Genomic DNA, 17,914 nt, shown 5'->3' on the forward strand with positions numbered 1-17,914 from the left:
CAGTAACAGGAACACTTGTGAAACTGAACTGCAAGAAACCTCTCATTTTCATTATATAAAAGCATGTTCTCTTGAATTCATTGTAAAATGGAGTTATGGTAAATCAATCAGTAGAGAACACAGATGAAGAAGTTGAGATGAGCTCCAGCCCTGCCTTCAGTTTCTCAGTCATTCCCAAGTTTCTGTTGTCCTATGCTTGATTTTCTATAGGCAGCAAAGGACTTTCTGGATGTCACAGGCTTCCCTTTCCCAGACATTTTTTTTCTTTCCGGCTGGAAATAACATTTAGGCAGCCTGTGAGGACTTCATAAATTTGTCTGGGCTTACTGGATGTCTGGTAGTTGTAGGAAGCAGACACTTCTGAACTAGTTGCTGCACGTCTGCAAACTCAGGACATTAGCACTGTGAGCATGCGAGCATGCACTGCAGTTGCAGAACATGAAGCAGCCTGGAAGGAACAGCTCTGTGTGTGTGCTGTGGTGTCCATCTGTGCACAGTAAGTGCAAAACTCTTCAGAGAAAACTTCAGACTTGACACAGAGCATTGCACAGCTACTAGGTCTGTGCAGTCAGCTGCAAGGTTTCATGGGGAAGCTGCACAACTATTTGCATGCAGATTATACATCCCCCTGGCTCCTGCATATGCAGTGTGCTGCAGCTCCTGCATCTGTGCATACTTTCTTCTACCCATAAAATCCTCTGCAGACACACAGGATTCCTACCCTTCTAGTTTGCATCCTTATATCCACACTCCTCCGAAACAGCAACAATCAGAGTACATACTTGTCTCACTTTTTCCCTTTTATTTCCCCTTCCCTTCTAATGACAAGTCATTGCATTAAGACAGCGTTTCCCTGAGTAACCCCGAGACAATTTCAGTTTACTACTGCCATAAGAGACAGGTGGCAGTCCCCAGTCCTTCCCCCTCCCAGTAGTCCTTGCTTATGGTCGTCCTGCTGCTTACCTTGGGTTCTGGCATGTGTTGCATCTCTCCATTAGCTGCTTTGGCCTATTAGCCTGGAAGAAAAGTAGCAGAAAGGTGGATAGCTTTCTCTGGCATAATGAGTTAAATCAGCTGTCTAATTGACAGGTGTAGGGTAGAGGCTCAGAGGAGTACCCAAGCTGCTGCAAATGGAATTGGGAGACTGGAAAAGAGATTTAGACTTGACCTCAAACTTTCGCAACAGTGACTTGTTATATCAGTTTAGCTGCTTGTGAAGCTGTAGTCTGATTTCTTTCTTTTACAGAACAGAGGCCCTGCTTTGCTTCCTCCCCTCCTTTTGTTTCCAGCTGTGTCATTCAATCTGAGAAAATCTGGGTGGATTCACACTTTTTGTCACACTCTCACATAGGAATAATTTTTTTTTGAAGGGTAATCTAGGATTTTCAACATCATGGTCTTTCATGTAATTGTATGTAAACTTTATTTAATACACTTCTGTGGCCCCAAACCAGCTGGGTTGTTTTTCCCTAGATGTTCACATCTTGGAGGCTAAAAGCATTGCTATCATCATGTTCAGAAACCTCTATGCTTTTTAAACATGCTTATTCTGATTTGGGGATATTCCCCAAAAAATGTTTGAAACCCCTTGCCTTGCTCCCTTTAATTAGTTTAGAAATTGTAACTAAAGCTAAACACAGCTCCCTTATTGTGTGGAGACTTCTTTGATATTAAACAGAAATTTGAGAAGCTTCTGTTGGCTACCTCAGAGTGTGAAGCACATGATAGATTTCACCCACCCCCATGGAAAATTAATAAATAATAATTTAAAAAATAATCGTTTTTCCCCGATGCATAACATAGAACTAGATATGAACAGGACGAGCAGAAAATCAAAATGCAGCAAAATTCTGATTTTTCCTTCAGTACTGTATGAGAAATTATGGAAGACTTCAGCACATTAATAAAGCAATTAAGACAACTGTCTGCCACAGTGGTGGAGCAGAGGAGATCAAAAGAACATTCTCATCTGTTTGACACACACACCCAGTGTTTGTTCATTAATGGCACACATTTAGCGTAGGTTATAACAGTACACATTGTACACAGTGCAGTGCCATGAAGTCCCCTGAATATAGGGAACAGAGGGAGCACTAAAAAAAAAAAAAAAAAGCCTGGCTGATTAAAGCATTCTCAGAGGCTGAGAACATCACTAACTCTGACACGGTTTGCTGTGAACTTTGAAAGGGTGGGAAGAATAACTGTGCACCGCTGTCCTCCTTTGATTGTATTGTTTAGCATTGATCCCCCACTGATAAAATAATTCCTGATAAAAGGCATTCTAGCTTTCAGAAGTCGAATGCTCAAAGCATACACAGAGGGTATGTGCTGAAGTATCAGTGCTCTGTAAAATATGCGTGCATTAGCTGTTTGGGGCTGCCCATCTGCTTTGGTGACAGAAAGTGAAGATCTAAGTCTATGTATTTTAAATGACCCGCTTCAGGTTCTCAAAAAGAAGGAGGGTCCATCCTGTCCTGACAGTGGAAGGAGACAAAAACCATTGTCTTTGTCCTGATACTCATTCCATAAGTGTCTCCTTAAGGCCAAAACTTCAAATGAAGTTTTCATTCTGCTCTTCAAATGAAGAGCAGAAAGTATTTGCTTTACTGTTTTTGCATTTTCAGAAAATAAATCTTCTCACCTCCAGTTTAGGAAAATCCCAGTTGTAATGAGGCTAACTGGGGAGATTCCAGAGCAAATTAATTCTTGGCATAGTGGCACTGACTTAGTGGCAATGCACCAGAAACAAATCTGGCACTTTCTCTCTCTGAAAGCAAGAATGTGTTAGCCAGTTGTTTCAGAAGCACACAGAGTAATATATGCCTTTGGACTGTACACAGCTAATCCTCCTTTTGCTTTACGGACTTAGTCAGTAACCTTCTTAGTCTTACATGAAATGTATTTGCCATCTTTTCATGGGCCTGATCCAAAGCTTATTCAACTCAGTAGAAAGAGTTTAAAATTGTTGCAGTGGTTTTGGACCCAACTCTATATGAACAGCTGGTCTAGCACTGAGTCTTCTAGTTGAAAGATGAGGAAAATAAGCAGCACCAAACCACACTGAAGTCAGTGCTGTATTAAAGATATAAATGAAAGTAATATGAAACTTTTAAAACCAGACAGGACAAAACTCTGAAACATGCTGCAGGGAGCAGTCTAGTGCTAGCGAGGGAATAAGTTAGCTATTTAATGAGTTCTTTTCCATAGCTTTTACTTTTCCACATATTCTGTAATCTAACAGTACTTTTTTTACCTTAGGTAAATAGCTGCCAGACAGCAGCACTGGAATGAGAACATATGTAGTGTTTGCTTTTATCCTACAGTACAAAAGAAGTATGAATACCTTGTGTTATTCCAAGTATAAAATTACAGGTGTCAAATCATTTGGTGCTTTAAGTGTTGTGCCAGAAAAGCAACCCGGTAAAAATAGCTATGCCCTGTCAAAGCTGAGCAGTTTGTGTTGTTACTACAATTCCTTACTTTCATGGCTTCAGCAGTTTAAGCTGGTGCAAAACGTGTAAGAGACCAGCAAGAAACTTGCCTGGAATCCTCTAGAGCACAGAAAGATAGGAGCATGGAAAGCAAATAAACCTAAGGGCCTAAACTGAGAATCCGCCCAGTCTGCTTTACAGTTGAAGTTTATAATTGCTGTTAAACAAAAGTTGTTTTACATCCTAGGGCTGGGTTCTTATCCAAAGATTCCAAAGAATTAAAGCAAGGGGTGATTTGTGCTTGCTTCTGGATAAGTGTTTGGTCAGCCTTCTGTTCCAAAAAGTGTACCATTTAAAAAGTAGAAGAATACTTAGCTAGGAAGGTGAGAGATTTTTTTTACATCTCCATGTTACAGATGAGAGTGCAAAATGGGGATTAAGATGTCTTGGCCAGGTGAGATGGCCTCCTTGCCTGTGGCAGAGAACCCCTAAGCTGATGGCAAGTGTTTTACAAGCAAGCCATCCTTACTGAGCTGAATAAGGCTTGAGGAAGAAGCTCACTCTGTGGACCTGAACTAAGACAGCAAGTATGAGAACAGGACATAGCAGAGCACAGCACTGGGTTTTGGTACATGAATTTCTCCTCAGGAGAGCATGAGGAGCCACACACACACTTTGTGCAGCTCCTGGAAATAAACTTAATATTTCTGTTGTCCATTCCACAAAAGCTGGGTTTGAAGGGAAACCATTTAGTAGATTAATGCAGAAGAATCACTGCATTCAGTATTTTTTCCAGGCCTCCAGAGCTGCAGTGAAACCTGGACAGAGATAGCCTCGTTTGCTAAACTGGGGACACGCTGCTTCTGTCAGTTTAGTTGTTAAGAAGCTTATTAAAGGACATAGCAGTTGACAAGTGAATCTTTAATCCCTGTCAGATCCCCTAAATTTAAGATCAGTGTAAAGCAGTTTACACAAAAAAACTTTTACTCATCAATTCATATGTGTTTCCAGATGGGATGCGTTTACTTGCATGGTGATTATCAGAACACATTTTACTTGTAATTTTCAGGATTAATTTTGGCTGTCTTAAAAAAATCCCCAAATAGCATCCTTTTTCCCCTGCTTCTTGAAAACCACGGGAATCACATTCATTGTTCACGCATCAAGGGTGTGGCAGACTACATAGTATGCCACCGAACAGCAGGACAAATCCTGATTCTGAGAGGCTTTAGTTGTGTTAAAAGGTCAGAAATGGCAGGGGCATGTTGTGCTTGCCTGTCCTGATGGAGATACAAATAAGGGGTTAACAGTCACATGTGTTGATTCCCAGGAAAAAAAAATAATTTGGTTCCTCTTTTTTGCTTTGCAAACCACACGGTCATGCTGAATATAAGTATCTCATGATGCAATGAGTAATTTCATTTTGGGTTCCTTTTTCATACAAGTTTTGCTCCTATAAATCTGTTAAGAGATTGTACGAAAAAAGAGAAAACCCACTATGAAGGATACATTTTTTTTTCCATTTCTACAAAAAAAAAAAAAAAAAAAAAAAAAAAAAAAAAAAAAAAAAAGCACTGCAGTATGTTTGTCAGTCAGTAGATCAAAGGATGCATCTCATGTACCTTGGTATGCTGTAATGTGAGCTATTTGTTCAGTAGTTAGCTCTAGTTAACTAACATGACTATTCATTCTAAAATAAGCACTCTGGCTTTGTTTGCTCCCAGGCAAATACTTGTTCTGCTATAGTTCTTTCTTAGCTCAGCTGCCTCTGATCCCCCTTGCAAGTGCCGAAGTTGTTAGCCTTTGTAGTCATGAGAGTTAATTACTGCTCATTTTGTTCACTTTTCTGCACAGCCAAAAGCTTTTATGCCCTTGACATGGTTCAGGAGTGGAAAGACTAGCCTGCGTTGAGTGACTGTTTCTTTCTTATGCAATATATGATTAATAGTTACCAAGAAGTGGTCTGCCACATGCGTGCTGGTAGGTTGGTGGCTGTGCAGCTGCACTGCTAATTACATATCTGGGCTGGTTGAGCACAGTGCATCTGACAGTGGGGAGAGGCTCCAGGGCCCAGCAGGAGATCAAGGTTAGGTAAACTGGACCACTTGGGAAGTGGTGACTAGATGTGGCGTGTGGGCTCACATGGGATGGATCTGCTGGGGATGGAGGACATGTGGAGGGTATAGCTACTCGCTGTGATACAGGGCAATGAGTAAGGAGCAGAGGAAGAAGCTAATAGCAGGCTAAGGCAACTCACGTAACAACCAGCTGTACTCAGCATGGCCCTTTGGTATTGGGCTGGACTCCCTTAGCTTTGGGAGTGGTTGTGGTGGTAGGAGAGGAGCCTATATTGTTGTTTAGATTTTGTATCAATCCAAGTAGGTTCCTCTCTCAGCCTAAAAGCATTGTCCCCACCAAAGCAGATGTTCAAACACAGTGCACTTCAGAAGTTGTGGTCTGCAGTAGCAGGAAGTGGAGACCGTGTACTTTTAGCATCTCTAATCTCTGAGGTTTTTTACTTGAAATATGTTTTTCCTTTTCATTTAAATAAACTATTGCAAAAAGCCGTTCACTGTGTGCTAAAATATTCTCAAGTGTTCTTGTTTCCAAGGGTGACTTTACTGGGACAGTGATGCAGTCTCAGAACAGAGTTCTTACGTGTCCCAGTTACAAATTTACTTCCCATGCTGCTGACAGCTTGATTTGTGAAAGAAAAAAGGACAAAATAGCTAAAGCAAAACTCAGACGACAGCCTGTGCAAGAGAGAAAAACAGACTTGCTGTGCTACGGAGGAAGTGTCAAATACAAACATTTCAAAGGAGGAATGCTTCTAGTCTTCACGTACATGATAAAAACCCCTTTACAAGAATAAGTCACATAACTGTAACTATTTTAAAGCTTTAAAAGTTTCCTGTTTAATACCTGTGGGATAAGTCTGTGCAGCTAGCTTGAGGCCAATTTTAACCTTGGACCATTGAAATCTGTTGACCTGTGGTTTGGTACAGAGCTGGCCATTGTTTTTTTCCTGCTTTGAAATAAGGAATATCTGGGAAACCTCTAGCACCTCCCTCCCTCAAAAGAAAATAAAATCTCATGACTGACTCTGCACAAACCCTCTTTTATTTAGCTGCCTGGTTTTGCGAAGTCGCCAGATACTGAAAATGTTGCTTAATTAAGCAGGTATCAGACTTAGAAACTCAGACTCACCATGATGTATTTACATTGAATCTGGTAGTTACTTAGAGGACATTAAGTGCATGTGTAATTCCAGAGCTGTTTCATTCTACTTTGACTAGGCAGCAGTTGTGAAAAGTGAAGGCTGACCTGGGGTGTTCTGCTGTTGAACAATTTTATCACTGAAGTCAAGTCTCATGGCAGTGCACTGCAGGGCTCATGATTCATAAACCCAGTTGAATGCTGAAGGGATCTGTGTACTTGACTTGTGGCTTATAAAAAACGGTTTGCTAGTAAAAGTGTTTTTCAGAACATTCTTACAAGTGGAGTTCATTGTTACAAGTGTTTGTCTTGAACAGTAGCCTCCTATGATTACTGCAGACTGTGCTTTTATGATAGATGAGACACCTTACTCCTGGCCACTTAGTTGTATCATTATTAAATGGAGAAAAAAAGAATTGGGATGACCCAGTCTGAAAGGTGTAAAGCAAACAGCAGAGCACTGCCGTTGACAAAACAAACTTGCTTTAAGCACATTCTGTAGTTAGTGTGAGTCATTGGTCCTCAAACATGTTTATTCTCCCTCTTACATCCTTACCTCAGCAGCATTATAAAGCAGGGCTTTGACTGGAAGCTGGGGTGTTGTATAGGGGCACTTCTGAGAGCAGGCAGGGATGGAGACTGTGAGGAGGGACTGAGACAAGGTACTGAGAAGGATGACCAGAGCCCAGGTTGCAAGAACTGCTTGAGAGAAATGTTGCTTCTTAAGGCAGGTTCTGGAAGGACATACTCAGCTGTAGGTATACCATGCATTAGTGTGGCAACTCCCTTGGTGCCTGTTCCACAACCTGGAGTTGCTTTGTCCTGATAACAGGCTTTGGTCTTAAGACAGTCCCAGGCTGGGTGTATCCTGTAATCCCATTGTCCTCAAAAGTGGGAGTTTCAGTTTTAAATCCAGAATCTTGAGAGGGAAAAAGTATTTGCTAGTTATTAAATAAAATGAGTTAAACATACCTTTAAATTGATACAAGCATGCCTGGCAAGAGGATCTGAGGCCTACAAATCAGAGCCAAGTGCAGTGAATAGTGACCATCCACAGAGAATTCAAACTGAGTACGGCCACACAAATGGTTGTATTTTAAAACTAAGCAGTACAGGTGAGCAGATGTATTTTGGTAAACCTTAAGAGTGATGCAGAGGAATTAATTTCCCAGCAATACTAAACTGGAAAGCATTTCTTAGTTGTTCACAGAGCACAAAGTTTCCTGAAGTCAGACAAATACAGTTCTGGGGATGTGCTTCTAGTATGTGTTGAGATCAGGAATCTGCCTTCAACAATTTAATTCCTTTATCAGAACACAGCAGAATTTTTTCTTCTGTATATATATATTTATGTGTTTGCATATGTATCCATGTGTGTGTATCCCGTTATTAACAGTTAGCATTAATTGTTGGCATCATGGATAAAATGGACTGTAAAATTTCCGTGCCATCTGCCCAAACAGTAGACTGGCTTCAAAAAGAGTACTCAGATGTTTATGAAAGCTAGACTGGATGAGGAAACTTAAGTATTTGTGAGGGAAAAAAATAATTTCTCAATTGGTAGACTTCTTCAAAAATCAAAAACTTCTCTCTAATATGCTGTCTTTCAAGTGCAGGATTCCATTTTTCTGCTTCATAAGAACTGTGTTAGAACAGTATGTAGATTGAGTGAAACAAAATTAATAGTATGAGAAAACATTTTGATAGGTTGTCCTAATTCAAGAGAGGATTCCTCACCTCTCCATGGAAGAAAGGCTCTTGTCAGCAGGGACTGAGGATGCACTAAGCCTCAATTCAGCTATGTTGCTGGTTTTGCTCTTTCATGAGATCCACGGGGCAACAGCAGCACCAGGGGCAGTGTTTCGGTGGCAAATCTGTAGATGAAAGAATAAAAATTTGGTTATAGTATTGGTTATGCTGTTAGTCAAGTTCAGCCAATTGCATTTATGTTGAGCAACACTCAGAGCTTGCTGTAGCCAGTGGGACTTTTGCCATCAGCTTCCCTGGGAGGTAGGATTTTGCTCATTGTTTAAATTAGCCATGTCTTCACAGGAGCATATGGGAGCAAATGCAGAGGTTTTGTATGGGAGAAGCCAGTAAGCAGCTTTGTGCGTTTACTTTGTTACACAGGTAAAAGCTGAGACAGCAAAACCCATCTGCTAGACCTTCAACACATCTCTGTAAAACCCGTATTAGAGTCAGAGCATTCTGTTCTGTTTTATTTATGGCCCTGGCTGCCTGAATGAGTGCATCTGGAGCTCAGATGCCTGATGTCCTTATTGTACATTCGTTAACTTGAAAAACTACACACTGTCAGATCTTTGCTGTGGAAATGCCAGGCTCTATAGCTGAGGTGCTTTTTTGTATGTGTATGGTTTTTAATGTGAAAAGGCTGTTGAACTTGATGCATAAACACTGCTCTCTGTCTCTTTTTTTTTTTTTTTTCCCCTCCCTCTTTTGTTACAGTCTGTGGGCTAGCATTGAATATTCAGGGAAAGCTCCCCAGAGAGATTAGGGACATGTACAGATTTTAAACAGGGCCTTAATGCATGGAGACTAAAGGACAAGCATTCTAGTGGGAATACTAATGCAAATGCCCTGCTTTTGGGTAAAAATGCATTAAACAGCTGCTTGCATGCTAAAGATGCTTTTAAAATCAATACAGACCAGAAATTATGAAACTTATAGAGATTTGCTATTTCCCCAGTGTAGTATCCAAAGAGAATGGAAGTACCTCACCAACGCACTTTATTATAAAGCTGTGTACAACACTGTCAAGTACCAGTGCTGGAGAGAAGTGCATCTATGAGTCCCTTTCTGCTGGACTCACAGATCCTGATGAAACTTACTTCAGAATGGAGCTGTGTGTGTCCTCGAGATCTATGGGAACTGAGTCTTAACAGCAGTAGGAGTTAGATGCTTTGAAATTAGTAAGCTGCTGTTATCATCAGTTACTCTGATTACACCATTGTGGAAGACAGCCTGTTGCTCTTAAATAAGTCTACATTTAAAAAAAAATCAGGAAGCCATTGTACAAACAAGAAGTAGCACTACTTATGTTTCAGCCAGTTACGCAGCAACTAAACTCAAGTGGAGTCTGACTGTAAGAACTGACAGCCTAGATGGATCAGCATCTAAAACTGGGTTGCATGATAGCAGTGTGGCAATATCAAAGCTGCGATGCAGCTTCAGTCACCACATGGTTGGTATTTATCATTAAGCTATGTGCCTATTAAAGAAAGGCTTGACAGATTTAAAATAAATGTAATTTAAAAATATTTAAAATACCTTATGTTTTAAAAATAGGTATATTGACCCGCCGTTGTTGTCTGTCTTATGGGCTCTTCAGCCTGACTCCACATTGCTGCTGTGACCCAGTTTCTGAAATGGAAACAAGTACCATTTGCAGTACAGAAGTGCAGCAGATTCTGTATAACACTTAGATCATGTAAATTCTCATTATGGAGCACATTTCATTACATGTCCATCTGATATGACCCATTATCTCTATTGCCACCATCCCATGTGACAGGAATCCCTAAAAAAAACTACCACTAAATTGAGGCCCTTTGTTTTATGTACTGTATGTTAGCTGCTGCAAGCATTTGACAACTTCAGACTCCATATTTCTTAAGCTCCATCTTAGTTTGGGGCAGAAGAACAAGTCTTCTGTGAGGAGCCTTGTAGTGCTGTGCTCTGCAGCCTGAAACATTTCATTGCTGCCTGCTTCCTGCATCATCCCTGTAGCTCTTCCTTATGGCTCCTTTTTGCTGTCTACCAGTTCATACATTCTTTTCCAACCTTACAGCTTTTCCTGGTCTGCTGCTGGCTGTTGCAGCCTTTAAACCATTCCTTGGAGACATCTTGGCACTGAAAGCTGTTCCCAAGCTTATTCTCCAGGCCAGTTTTGAGGCTGTGTTGGGTGTATGCATCCTGTTTGCTGCTTGGAAGACAGTTGTTGGGTTCCACTCTTCATCTGTAAGAAACAGGAAGAACTGCAGCTGCTGTCAGCAGGAGACGTAATTTTGAGTTCTTTCAGGATGAGGCGGCACCTCTTACCTTAGCCTTCCTCTAAGTAATTCCCCAGTAATGCCTGTGGTGTAACCATGCTCAGCAGTTTGTGGTTTAGATGTCGAGCACAATTCCCTTTAAGAACACAACTGCCATTGACATAAATGGCAAGACTTCAAGATGTCTGCATTCACACGTGGCCATTAAAGCTAATGGGACCACTCAGAACCCTCTTCACAGGCTCATCTTCGCTGAAATTAAAACTCCGTGAGACCTTGTGACAGTGCCACTGGTGTTAACCAGGGTGGCCTTGCATGCCCCTTGGTATACTGGTATACTGTGTGCTGATATCTCCGAGTACGAGTGCCACCTTCTCTGCTTTCCCGGTGCTTGTGCCGGAGACAGCAATAACAGGAAATGCCAAAGGGGAGGGAGTTTTTTTTTGTTTTTTTTTTTAGCTCCTAGTACGTACTATTCCAGCTAAGGCAGGATGCTCTGTGCATCCTTGAGTCGTGCTGCAGTGGTTGTAATCCTCTGCGTTACGTGCTACACGGTTATGGATTAAAAATGGGGAGGGGAAGGGGGCGGGAACGGACACGGCCAAAAAAAAGCAGGGTTGGGGTTGTGAATCAAAGACACTTCCTTACCCTTGCTTTCATCCCAAGAGGAAGGCGAGTAACACTTGCGTGTGTCCAGAAGGTGGCACCGGCAGCCCGGACCTGCCGGCAGCTGGCCCGGCCCTGCCCCAGCCAGGCGGGCACCGCTGGAAACAACCTCGGTAATCCGGGGTCTCAGCCACTTTATAAAGCTTTCTCAGCCTTTTCAACCTGCCACTAAGCCTGTGCTCACCTTGCCTGGTCCCAGAGCTCTAAGCCCCGGGGTGGCGGGCATGGGGAAGTGATGGGCAGTGAGAGGTGGGACTGCCACTTCTGGGACTCAGGTACGCGACGGAGCCTTGGGAGCAGCAAAACCTTACAGCTGCTCGGTGCAAAATCAGTTTTGGTGTTGCAGGAGGGAGAAGCCCGTCTGGAGACACCGTTCAGGGTGGTTTTGCAGCAGCTGCCGTGTGAGCGCTACTGCTCTGCTGTAGGTGTGTGTTTATCAGTGCAAGCAGTTCTGACATGTGCTGGCAAAGTGTTTCTCAGGTGACACATTTCTAAATACTGAAAGAAGAGACTTGTGTTTTATCTTCTCTCTGTGAAGAGTAGACTTGAAGCAGGGCTCGAGGCTTTAATCCGAGGCTTTCAGCCGAAGTGTATGATGAGGAGACACCTCAGTGCTGGGGAGCCCTCAACTTTGCACCCCTGAGCAGGGAAACTATTTTGATGCAGAGGGGAATGAAAAAATTTGCAAGCATGCTTGAGAAGCCAGATGAGTTAGGCTTTTCTGCAAGAGCGATTCTGGCTTTTACATTTCCTTTCTTGAGATGGAAGATAGCTTTCTTAATTTAGACAGTGGTTTTCCAACCTCAGAAACCACAGGGATCCAATGCTGGCATTTGGGGGTATTCTGCTATCCATGTTGGCCAGTCTAAACCCCTTTTCCCTTACTAGCATTATTGCTCTAGGTTTTTAAAAAAATAAGAATAAAATAAAATAAATTTAAAATCCCCCATTTCTTCATCCCATCTCACCTCAGCATCAGCCAAAAGCTGTCTCCTGTGCCTGCCACGCCGAGCCAGCTGCTGCAGCGGGAACGGGAAGGCACCAGGCCAGCTGCCGGCTGTGGCGCCACTGCCAGTCCCCCTCCTCCTCGGCCCCATCCTCCTCCTCCTCCGGCCACTGCCCTCCGCTCCCTCTGTGGCAGCAGTTCAGTCGTGAACGCTAGCAGGCAGGACGAGGTCCTTGAGGGAAAGCGGCGAACTGTCTGCTGATCATGTTGATCACTTTTGCGAAAGAAAAAAAACCAAAAACCAAACCAAACAAACCCAAACTAAAACAAACCCAAACAACCCAACAAAACAACACACAAATAACCGCAAACTCCCAAAGGTCTCTTCTTTGCTGGTTCTCAGACGCTGTTGGTTTGCATCTAGGGGCATGAAACTGAAAAGCAGGCTGGAATAAACTCCTGATATCTGGGCACAGTGTGTTTACTGTGTGCCTTTGAGTTAACGTGTCCTGAAAGGACCCTTGTTCTTCATAACTACACACTGAGTGGCTAAAAGTAACTGGTTTTGAAGTACCAACAATTAGGTTCATTTAAATTTTTAAAAGCTTTTACCACTAAGGAGGAAATGTGTAGGTTGAAACTAAGGAATAAGGAATATTTAGCATTGCACTGTTAACTTTGTGCTGAAACAGACTGCTTTTTCCCAGGTGCTTGACAGCTATTGATGGCTCTTGGCTTATGCAGGGAAGCAGGACATGCAGCTGGATAAGAGGCTTGCATGTGGAAAGATTTTTGACCTTGCAGATGTTGCTATTCTTATTTCTGGTCGGGTCTTTTGTTTCCTGTATAGCCTCCTTGCTAGACGAATGTAAGAGCCTTTCAGGGTTTGTTGTTTGTTTTTTTTTTTTTTGTTTTGTTTTGTTTTGTTTTTTGTTTTTTTGTTTTTTTTTTTTTTTTTTTTTTTTTTTTTTGTTATTACTGTTTTTTGGTTGGATTGTTTTTTTTAATGTTGTTGGTTTACACCACTTCTGATAGATTCTTTATCACCTGCTCCCTGCAAGGCAAACTGCAGGGCTGCTTTCCTTCTGTAGCAGCTGTGCTAGAGAACTGCTGATGAGGAACAAAACGTAAGTTACTGAGCAATCATTTGGAGACTGGCTATTAAAAAAAAAGCCACCTAATTAGAGCTTAGAGGAAGAGGCAATGCTTTGTGCAAAAACACCAGAAGGTAGGCCCTCCAAATCCCATACACTCCCTGTAAATAGCTATAATTAACCCCACTGTATTCAATTTATTAATTAAAATTTAATTAATATTTTCTGTCCTTGACAATCATTGTAGAGGAGGTCAGGAAAACATAGTGGCAGCTGAATTTCCATAGAGCAGCAATGACATTCAAGAGGGCAGATGCATGGGAGACTCTTCTCAGTCTCCCAGTTGTACCAGTGATAATACAGAACTGGATTTCTGCCAAAGGAGGAGAGGATGGGAGACTGTGCAAGCCCCAGTCTTCTTCACATTTCCAGGCATTGCCCCACAAATGCAGCACTCACCTGGGTGGATGGGAGGAATAGCGAGAAAGTAAGTGTCATTACTTATTTGACCACACCAGATAATGGCTGCCATAAAGCACTGTGTTTCACTTGGTTTTGATGATCTGCTTAGTGCTTAGTTTGCATAGAGAGAGCTCAGTAGGGATACCTCTCTTGAACTTGACAAGCCCCATCAAAGTAGAACAGCTATTGCTTAAAAATGCTGTGTCTGTGTTCTCCTGTTTTGCTCCAGGGGTGGGTTTCCTGGTGATTCCTACTACCCATGGTCAGTATGTCAGATGCCTGTCAGGGTCTGAGCAGTCTTCTGAAACAAATATGTTGGATCCCCAGAGGGAAACATAAGTGTTGTCAGCCATGTAGTTCACTCAAATATTTGCTCCAGACAGACAGGGTAGGTATGGAAGACACCAAATACATTTCTTTTTAACAAGGGCAGTGCTTCAGCATTATTCCAGATCAGATCCATTGGCATTATTTGTGCCCTCACCTATCTTCTTCATAGAGCACAGAATGCTTTTTTTCTGGCATCTTGATGTTTCTGATCCAGCACAGCTGTGCTGGCCTGCATCATACATCTGTTGTTCTCTATATTTGAACTGAAAAGAAACCCATCTAGCATGGAAAATAACAACTATTAGCCACAGGTTGACAAAAGGAGAGATAAGCTAAGCACTATGCAGCATAGCTGCAGACAACTTACTCAATAGGGAGCAAACCCTTAACAGGTCATAGCCATCGTGCAAAAACTGGCCTTTGGGCCAGGGTCTGCAGCACAGGCCTGGAGAGAATCACCAAGATATAAAGAAGATCTTTTACTCCCTATTTAACAGAAGTGTGCAGGCTGACTCAGCAAGGGAACATACTCCAACTGTGTTGAAACCAAATCTCTCAGTCTCTGGGAAAAAGCTTTCAGTACAGAACTGTTAGAAACAAGTAGGGGAGGAGATGGGACACAAGCACCATCATCACCACTGTCTGCTTGTCTTCCTCTGCTCCTCTGGATGAAACATGATGGGTTAGGCAGGTTTTTGATACGCCTAGTGGATCAGGCCCTGCTGGTAGTGAAGTGGCACACCATTTCTCAATCCACGCTGTTCAGTGCTATGAGGTCAGAAGTGCTTCTGAGCACACCCAGAAGCAGAACTGGAAGTTCCTGGTGAACATCGCCATTAGAAGAGTGGCACAGTCTGAAGTCTCTTCAGTCTCTGGACTTTGGTGCAGCTTTAGGACCATCACAGACCCTGCCTTTACGGTCTCTCTTATGGTGACACAATAAATGAGCTTCAGGCCCACCAGACCATGAGCTACATCTTCCATCAGTTATGTGCTCCCCAGCATGGCCAACACTGAGGAGTGATGGAGGGCCAGGATGAACAACATCTCTACCCTTGTGAATATTGGACATCCAATATGGCAACGTTGAATCACACCAGCATTCAATCTGGTGTTGCCACATGTGATGAAACAGCTCTGATGCGCTGTTACACTTTTGGTATTTCCAGGTAGATTTCAGTAGAACTGAGGGAGATAGAGCTTGATGCTGAGAATCACTGCAACCTTTATCCTTAAAGGAAACTCCAAATGAGCACAGCAACTGTCTTGCAACTATGGATTGATCCCTTCCCTTCTTTTCCCTTCCCTTCCCTCTGATTTGTGGGCCTCAGATCCTCTTGTCACACATGCATGTAGCAATTTAAAGGTATGTTTAGAACTGTACCTCTTTGAAATTCACCAGCTTATCTGACTGTTACAAAAAGAAGAGTGGGGAAGGAAAAAAATAAACCCTGAGCAACTTACTGCTAACTTTTAAATTTGGCATTTAGAAAAACAAATACTTCCAAATGATTTTTGCTTTACTGTTAGTCATTTGTACTAACCTGCAATTAAAAGGCTCAGCATTTGTTCTCATCTCTTTCTGAAATTACATTTTCCAGTTTCTAGGCCCTGGCCTCAGGCAGTGGATTTTTGAAGCAATCTTGCCTTAATAATTAATGTTTAAAGACATATGTTGCAACTTCTAACACAGCGTGTTGCTGAGTAAACACCCAGCAATGCCAACACCAAAAAAGGACACAAAAAATAGAAGTCTTTGACTGGAAGCTGCAGGTTTTATGGACACTACCCTTAGTGCTGCCAGCTGCAGTACCTTTAATTATGTCTTCCTGTATGCTTGTGAATGAGGGAGACTACCATTCTTAGAAAAAGCAGAAGAAAATCAATTCCACATCTAGTCTGCCAGTCCTTTGTGCCAGAGACTCATCACCCCAGGAAGATTGCTGGGAACAATTGGCTCGTACCAAGAGGGAGGAGACAAATCTTTGACAAATTATCTGTAGCACGCTCAGTGCCATTTTGGATGTTTGCAACAGTGCAGGAGGACAAGGGATGGAGTGGTAGGAGAGGAAGGGGCAAAAAAGAAAGATGGGCAGGCAAAGCATTGTCAGAAATTCCCTTCCATATCCTTTTATTTGTCCCAAGTCCACCTTTTCTTTGTAGAAGCCATGGCTTCCAGTCTGTTGGTAACCCAGTTGTTTTTACCTGTGATAGCAGTCTGTCCTACACAGGGCTTCTATAGGTGACACCAAATGCTCCTCAGCAGAATTACCCAGATCTCTCATTGCAGCATTTTTTTTATGCTTTATAAATTAAGGTACTGTATAATTGCTTTCTGACAGCAATCCATAGCAACTGAAGAGGCAGATGGGAGAATCAGTAGCTTTGGCATTCCAGGAAGGGGAAAGAGTAGTCTGGATTGAGATTGCCTCCTTACTGTGGGCATCTGACATCAGCATTGCCGTCGTGATTCAGACCTTTTGGTAGACACACCTCATGCCTAACATTTCCCAACAATCTGTTGGCAGAAGGCAGCTGCCTCTGTCAGTGATTTCTGTAAAAAGCATCAGGGAGGTCACACTGTGACCACAGGAGGGATCAAGCCATCAAAGGCTCCTCCATGGAGGAGTCTCCATACTGCATTCACTGGTTTGGTCTCCTTCCTGTCTGATCTCTGCTGTTTTCTACACACTGAAGACTGTCATGATCTGACAGAGGGCAATGACAAAATTCTAAACAGATCCACTGGGACAAGAACAGAATATTCCTTTGAGCTACTCTTCCTTTTTTTTTTTTTTTTTTTTTTTTTTTTTTTCCCCTTTTTTCAGTTCTGCCTTTCAGAGAAGAGAAGGAAGGAAATTCCCAACCCAGCACACAGCTGGCAGGTCAGCAAACCAAGTTCGGAGCAGGTGCTTTGAGCTTTGTTACTCTTTGATGTTCTTTCTGTTCAGAAGAAACCAAAACCCAAAGAGCTTCTGGAAGAGTTCCATGTGCCTGATTCTGCAATTAAGTGTGAAAATGGAACCTCCCAAATACTTCTGCCTTTCTGGAAGTGAAGTTCAGACTCAAAGAAAGATTAGTAAGAGAAACATTCAGCGCTAGTCATACTCATTTGGATAACAGGCAAGTTTCTGCCTGTGCTCACTCTTAGTGTTCATTATGAACATGGATTAGTGACTTCCTAAGCAGCAATCCCAGCTGAATAATAAATGAAGTATTGCCTTCTGCTTTAATAATTTCCTGTTTTTCAGTATTGTTTATGTAGCATCAGCAGCATGCTGATACATTAACTGGGTACCTATACTTGGCTATTTTAGTATCCATTGCTTTAGTTGTCTGCCCAGATTGCTGCTGATCCTTAAAGTATTAAGCTAATTTGTAGATTATTTTGCTGTTGAAGTACAGTGGTTTTGAAGTTTTTAATTTGTTTTTTATGTTTGTTTACTGGCTCCTTTGAAAGTTTCCCAGTAAAGATGAGGACCTATTTTTACTAAATTTAAGCCTGCTCAAAATAGCTTGCTTGTGTCTTTTCTGTTGATCTTTCACAGATCCATTTTTAAAATGGAGGTACAAAGAGCACTATTGCAGGTTACAGGATGCTTCAGTTACTCCTGATGTTAAACATGACACAGATCACTCAGCATTTTGCTAAACTGAAGCATTAACAAATCTCATGGAAAGGAAAATGCTTTGAGTGTAAAATCAATAAACACTTAATCCTAACCAGATCATTCAATGGAGCTTAATAAAAACTTTACT

General features: G+C 42.2%; 1 protein-coding gene across 4 annotated transcripts in view; it reads left to right on the forward strand.

Annotated features, from left to right (window-relative positions):
- Positions 1 to 17,914, forward strand: part of LOC103533512 (cytochrome c oxidase assembly factor 1 homolog) — a 51,116-nt gene that overhangs the window by 7,121 nt on the left and 26,081 nt on the right. Inside the window, exon 2 of one of the 4 annotated variants that reach the window (XM_030445362.1) lies at positions 16,984 to 17,040. The exons of the other annotated variants lie outside the window; for them this stretch is intronic. The gene's annotated coding sequence lies outside the window, so the exon portion shown is untranslated. The remainder of the gene's footprint in view (positions 1 to 16,983; positions 17,041 to 17,914) is intronic. 4 annotated transcript variants of the gene reach the window in all.

This window comes from Calypte anna, chromosome 2, assembly GCF_003957555.1.
Source record: "Calypte anna isolate BGI_N300 chromosome 2, bCalAnn1_v1.p, whole genome shotgun sequence".
In the NCBI taxonomy this organism is placed as follows: Eukaryota; Metazoa; Chordata; class Aves; order Apodiformes; family Trochilidae; genus Calypte; species Calypte anna.